This window comes from Lathyrus oleraceus, chromosome 6 (assembly GCF_024323335.1).
Source record: "Lathyrus oleraceus cultivar Zhongwan6 chromosome 6, CAAS_Psat_ZW6_1.0, whole genome shotgun sequence".
In the NCBI taxonomy this organism is placed as follows: Eukaryota; Viridiplantae; Streptophyta; class Magnoliopsida; order Fabales; family Fabaceae; genus Lathyrus; species Lathyrus oleraceus.
In genome coordinates, this window is record NC_066584.1 from 77,043,988 (window position 1) to 77,050,185 (window position 6,198).

The 6,198-nt window shown below is 27.8% G+C and overlaps 1 long non-coding RNA gene across 1 annotated transcript; it reads right to left on the reverse strand.

Moving 5' to 3' along the window:
* Window positions 1–4,416: 4,416 nt before the first annotated feature.
* On the reverse strand, window positions 4,417–4,914 carry LOC127092478 (uncharacterized). The gene is made up of 3 exons (XR_007792191.1): window positions 4,824–4,914; window positions 4,606–4,672; window positions 4,417–4,477 (listed from the first exon to the last, which is right to left on the reverse strand). It is a non-coding gene; the product is annotated as an uncharacterized LOC127092478 (long non-coding RNA).
* Between the last annotated feature and the right edge of the window lie 1,284 nt (window positions 4,915–6,198).

Below are 6,198 nucleotides of genomic sequence, written 5' to 3' on the forward strand. Positions count from 1 at the left end.
GAATCTTTGATTCCAGGCTGTATCATCTTACTCCTCTTTTGGGCATTAAATGTGGCTCACTATCTTTATATTATCTAGGAGTTCCCATATTCAAGGGAAACCCCAAGGCCATTCACCTTAAGCCCTTTGTTGACAGAAATAGGTCAAAGCTCATTTCCTGGAAGGCGTTCCTTCTCAACTTTTCATGGAGGGCCTAGTTAGTCAAAATGATCATCCACTCTATGTTGATGCATAGCTTCTCTATATACTCTTGACCCGTATCTCTATTTAAGATCTTGGAGAAATTCACCAAAAACTTTATATATATATATATAGATATATATATATATATATATAATATATATATATATATATATATATATATATATATATATATTATATATATATATATATATATATATATATATATATATATATATTCATCTATTACGTATTTTTTTGCTATAGTTATTACTGGGGTGTGGAAGAAGGTCTGCAAAAATATATCTCTTATTGTTGCTAATGAAACCTCTAACTTAAAGTTATGTTGGAATGTGGCTAATTTGCACAAAGATTGGGCTATGCTGGTTGGAGGGGGGGGGGCATTAAAAATGGAATGCCTACCAATTACAATATTCACTCTTCTATATGGAGCAATATCAAGCATGAATATCCTACCATTATTTCTAACTCTTTCATTCTCATATGCAATGGAACTAGGACCAAGTTCTAGCATGACTCTTTGTGTCGGCCTCCTTTGGTGGAGCAGGTCCAAAGCACTCACATCCTCAACCCCAATTCTTATGTCTCTGAGTACATCATTAATGGTTTGTGGTTCTTCCCTACAAATACTCTCATAATCATACCCGACCTCATATTGATTATGAACCATGTTACAGTTTCTGTTGATTCTATTGAAGATTGTAGGGTCTTGTCTCAAAAATTGGTATTCTCCCTTCTAAGTAGGCTTATTGCGTCAAAGTGGGCCTTTACTGTTTGGAAATATGGATATTCCTCCAACAAAGGCCTTTACTATTTGGAGGCTCATCCAAAATAAAATGGAAATTGACAAGAATCTTAGGAAAAGAGGTGTCTATTTTACTTCTATGTGTACTATTTGCAGGAGGGATCAAAAACCAATAAGTCACCACTTCTTGCAATGTACCTTCGCTACTAAGATTCAGAATTGGTTCTTTGCTCTTATTAGCACTCTTTGCTCAATGTAGGGTCGTCATTCAAGCCTCAATTGATTCTATTATCAACAACATCTCGCATACAAGGAATCAAGCCCGTTTCAACAATCATTATATGAACTAAAAAACTTCAACCAATTCCATAGGTGATAAGGTTGCCTTCGTTGCCAACCACTCCAAAAAAACTTTCAACTTTTCAATACATGAATTCACAATAATCAAGAGCTTTAATGTCAAAATTCATTCTCCTATGGCCCCTAAGATCATTGAGGTCCTAGTAGCCTCCCTCTAATGGTTGGTCAAAGTGCAACACATATGGGTCATTTGCCATCAATTTTTCTACCCTTGGAGGCATTTTTTATGACTATAATGGTGACATGGTGTTTGGCTTTGTTGAGTGCAAGGACTGCAATTCCTCCTTTGAAGCAAAGCTTTGAGGCATTATTAGAGCCATTGAGACTGCTTCTCAAAGGGGGTGGACAAAACTTTGGCTAGAAACCAATTCTTTCTTAACATTGCTCGTTCTCAATATAGGTAGTATTGTCCCTTGGATCAACTTCATAACTTCATTAATCAATATTTTATATTTTTTAACCAACTTAGTTTTATTACTATTTTTTTAATATTTGGGCGTTTAATTAACCAACTTCATCACTTCATTAACCAAATTTTTACATTTTATTAAACAATTTTTTTTTACTAAAAGTCATTTTTCATGCACGGTTTACGATCATTGTTCACGTGAATGATACTGTTCACGGTCAATGTTCATGCACTTTTCACTATTCATGTTACCGTTCACCATATTTGTAAACAGTAAATACGGTGTAGGTGTAAGGGAGGGTGTATGAATAGTATTGTTATTCTTATATTGTTATTGTATTTGTTACTTTGGGCTAATTCACTCGACAAATCATACTTGTTTATTCTTTCATTTTATTAACCATTAAAATCACTACAATATACTTAAAACGTTGGTTGTCTCCAATATCTTTTATGACATCAAAGTGGATATTAACTAGAATTCATAAGATAAATAGAAAGATAAAAAAACAAATATTCTTCCTAGGTAAATCGAAACTTTAATTATGCCTTGATAGTTAGTATTAAGTTTGTAATGAACATATGAGAAAGAGATAAAGGAATAAAATTTAAGATAGATCAATAATTCATTTGAAGCATTGGATGTCGCCAAATCAAAAATTTGTAATGAAATACATATACCATACGTGTTGTAATTATTTATTGTTCATATTTTTAGTATTTTACCACTTATACACAAATACAGTGTATCGGTTATTCTATAAAGGTCTTTCGTTGTTAATGATATAAATAAAAATATATAATTCAAATTAGTGGAAAATTACTTAGACGACATTGAACTTTGATAACAAAAAAACGTATATTAAATCAACATTCGTAACTTTACGAAAACCTAATCTCTTAGATGATTTTAAATTTTGTGTAGCAAAACAAAAAATACATTATTTTCAAGACTATTATATTATTGACAAAATGTTTTAGGATATTTTAAATTATCATATTATGGTTTGATATGACTAATATATTTACATAGAACTCTAGAAATATATGTTAAATCATATTATATATGTAATAGTATAATTTTTTATTTTTATTGAAACACATTATAGATGTAATAGTGTAATTTTTATATTGATTGAAGCACGTTATTTAAAATATCACTTGTGATTATTGGAAAAACAGATATACTATATGTGTTGTATTTCTTTGTTGTTAACATTTGTGGCATTCAAATACTTATATACTCAAACACTTTATTTTTGTTACTTTGTAAATGTATTTCATTGTTAAAGATGTAAGTCAACATATATATCTTAAGCTGATAGAAAATTATATAGAAGTAACCAAACTTTTGTAACAACGGAAGTATATTGAAGATATTCACAAAACTTTTAATATCATTAGGAGTTATGCAAAATCCTGATGTCGCAATATGAATGGGAATGTTTCATAGCAAAAGGGAAAACAAAAGACTTTTAAATATAAATGTTCATGTTAATATGAATGATATTTGTTTAGAAAAAACGTAAAAAAAACATACATTTCAAATGATTGTCAAAATCAAATCCTTCAACTATATCCATATTTAAAAACACACACTACTATTAATTCAAACATAAAAAAAATCTTGTTGTATTTAAAGGTTTGATTTAACAATATGTTTGTTGCAACACAAAAACAAGATCTTACAAAATCTAAACCTTCATATATAATTAATTTATTTTATTATGGGAAAAAGACCATCAATCTCTTTTTGCCCTTACTTTTTATTAAACTACAACTAATAAGTCTGCCATTCACTTTGATACCATTTTAAAAGATATATATCTCACAATTTTAAAAAATATTAGGGTCTTCTATGAAGCATATGCAAAGTGGGATACAACACAAGGTCTCACATATTGACTCAGATATCATTGCTAAAACGCATCCTACAAGTAAAAGGCTTGAACGGAGAAGAATCACCTGCACAATTAAATAAAATTAATGTAAAAAAATAATTTAAGTGTCATGAAATATGCACAAATTAAATCCACACTACATCTTATTTTAATAATTTTTCTCAAAATTCAAATATTCAAACGAGGGATGTAGAAAAGATATTTTTTTTCATAATTCTTACCAGTATTTTACTTTCTTTTTCTAGTTGACGATCCTTCAACTGACTTTGGTGTTTTTTTATTCTCATGTGCCAACTTTTGATATTCTTCTCTGCAAGTATGCATAACCCATTATAATTTAAAGTGGATTCACATAAAACAGATAACACATGATAAACTTAATGTCAATTTATTAAATAAATATAATTATTATATTTTGACTTTAATAAAATGCCTCACATTTGGACTCTGGGGTCATTGCTAAGACGCATCCTGCAAGTAAAAGGCCTTGACAGAGAAGAATCACCTGCATAATTAAATGAAATTAACGTAAAAAAATAATTTAAGTGTCATGAAATATGTACAAATTAAATTCTCACTATATCTTTTTTAATAATTTTTATTCAAAATTAAAATATTCAAAGGGTTATGAAAATATATAATATATATATATTATATATATATATATATATATATATAATATATATATATATTATATATATATATATATATATATATTATATATATATATATATATATATATATATATATATCTCTTTTTAATGATTCTTACCATGATTTTTCTTTCTATTTGTAGTAGACGACCCTTCAGTTGAATTTGGTGTTTTCTTCTTCTTATGTGCCAATTTTTGAGATTTTTCCCTGCACGTATGTATAATTCATTATAGTTTAAAGTGGATTCACATAAAACATATAACACATGGTAAACCTTAATGTAAATTTAATAAATAAGTAGAACTTTTATATTTGACTACAACACAATGCCTCACATTATGACTTGAGGGTCATTACTAGCACGCATTCTATAAGTAAGAGGCTTAAACGGAGAAGAACCACCTACAAAATTAAAAGAAATGAATGTAAAATAACAATATGTGTCATAAAATATGCACATTAAATTCTCACTACATCTTTTTTTAATAAATTTTATTCAAATTCAAATATTTAAAAGAGGGATATGAAAAAAAATCTTTTGTATAACTCTTACCAAGATTTTGCTTTCTTTTTGTAGTCGATGACCCTTCAGTTGATTTTGGTGTTTTCTTATTCTTATCATTCAACTTTTGAAATTTTACTCTACAAGTATACATAATCCATTATAGATTAAATTACATTAATATAAAACACATAATACCTGGTAAACCTTAATGCAATTTTAATAGATAAATAAGATTTTTATATTTGAATTCAATTTTTTTTTAAAAAAAATCTTTGAAAGTGAAAATGTTGTAGAAAATTATCAAATTTGTTAATTTAAATGTATTTTCACCATACCTTTGTTGATTTCCCTTTTGAACCTTTTCAATATCCTCATTGTTGATTTGTACATTGTTATTAGCTTGCATCATACATATTGGAGACCTAGACGAAGTATTACCACCTACACAATTTCAAGAGACTTTTGTGAAAAATTATTTTAGTGTTATAACATGTGCGTTTATGTTTTAAAATAACATGTAACTAGACGAAGTATTACCACCTACACAATTTCAAGAGACTTTTGTGAAAAATTATTTTAGTGTTATAACATGTGCGTTTATGTTTTAAAATAACATGTAACTAAAAAATATGCAATAATTACCATTTTTCCACACTCCTCTTAAAATATTTTATTCGAAATTCAAATATTCAAAGGAGAGACATTGAAATATAAGAAACTTTTATTTGTATTACTTACTAGAAATTTGTTGTCTTTTTCTAGTAGATGACCGCTCAGTCGATTTTGAAATTCTCTTATCCTTTTGAAGCTCTGCAATATCTTCGTTCTTGATTGGTGTATCATCGCCACCTAAACCATTACATAAAATAATATAAATTTTAAGTGATATTATGTGGTGTAAAATAAGATGTAATTACAAAATATGCAACAAGTTTAACTTTAAATGTACTTTTGATCTCCCCCTATTTTGATTAAAATAAAATATTGATTCTTCTTCATATTTGCACATGTGTCATTGATATTTATGACATCCTAGTAGCCTAGTTGATTTAGATCCATGTCATATACGTGATTTTCAATAAACATTTGAATTAAAGAAAAAAACTACTTATTTTTTGTAATTCCAAACAATTAACAAAATTAATACAATTTAAATAATTAATGAAATTAATTAATCTTTAAAATTGATGGGCATCCTCCTATCATGCTTAAGCACCATCAACACCAAAATAAACTCCCAAGACTATTTTATCATCTTGTTTACCTTCACTAGAAACTAAAACATGAAATAAATTTAGTTTAATTCTAAAATTTCTTATGTAACCCTTTTTTGAAAGCCATCTTCCAAATCTTTACCAAAATATTATCTTATTTAACATCACCATCTTCACAAAAATATATTTTGGTCACACATTCAACTTCA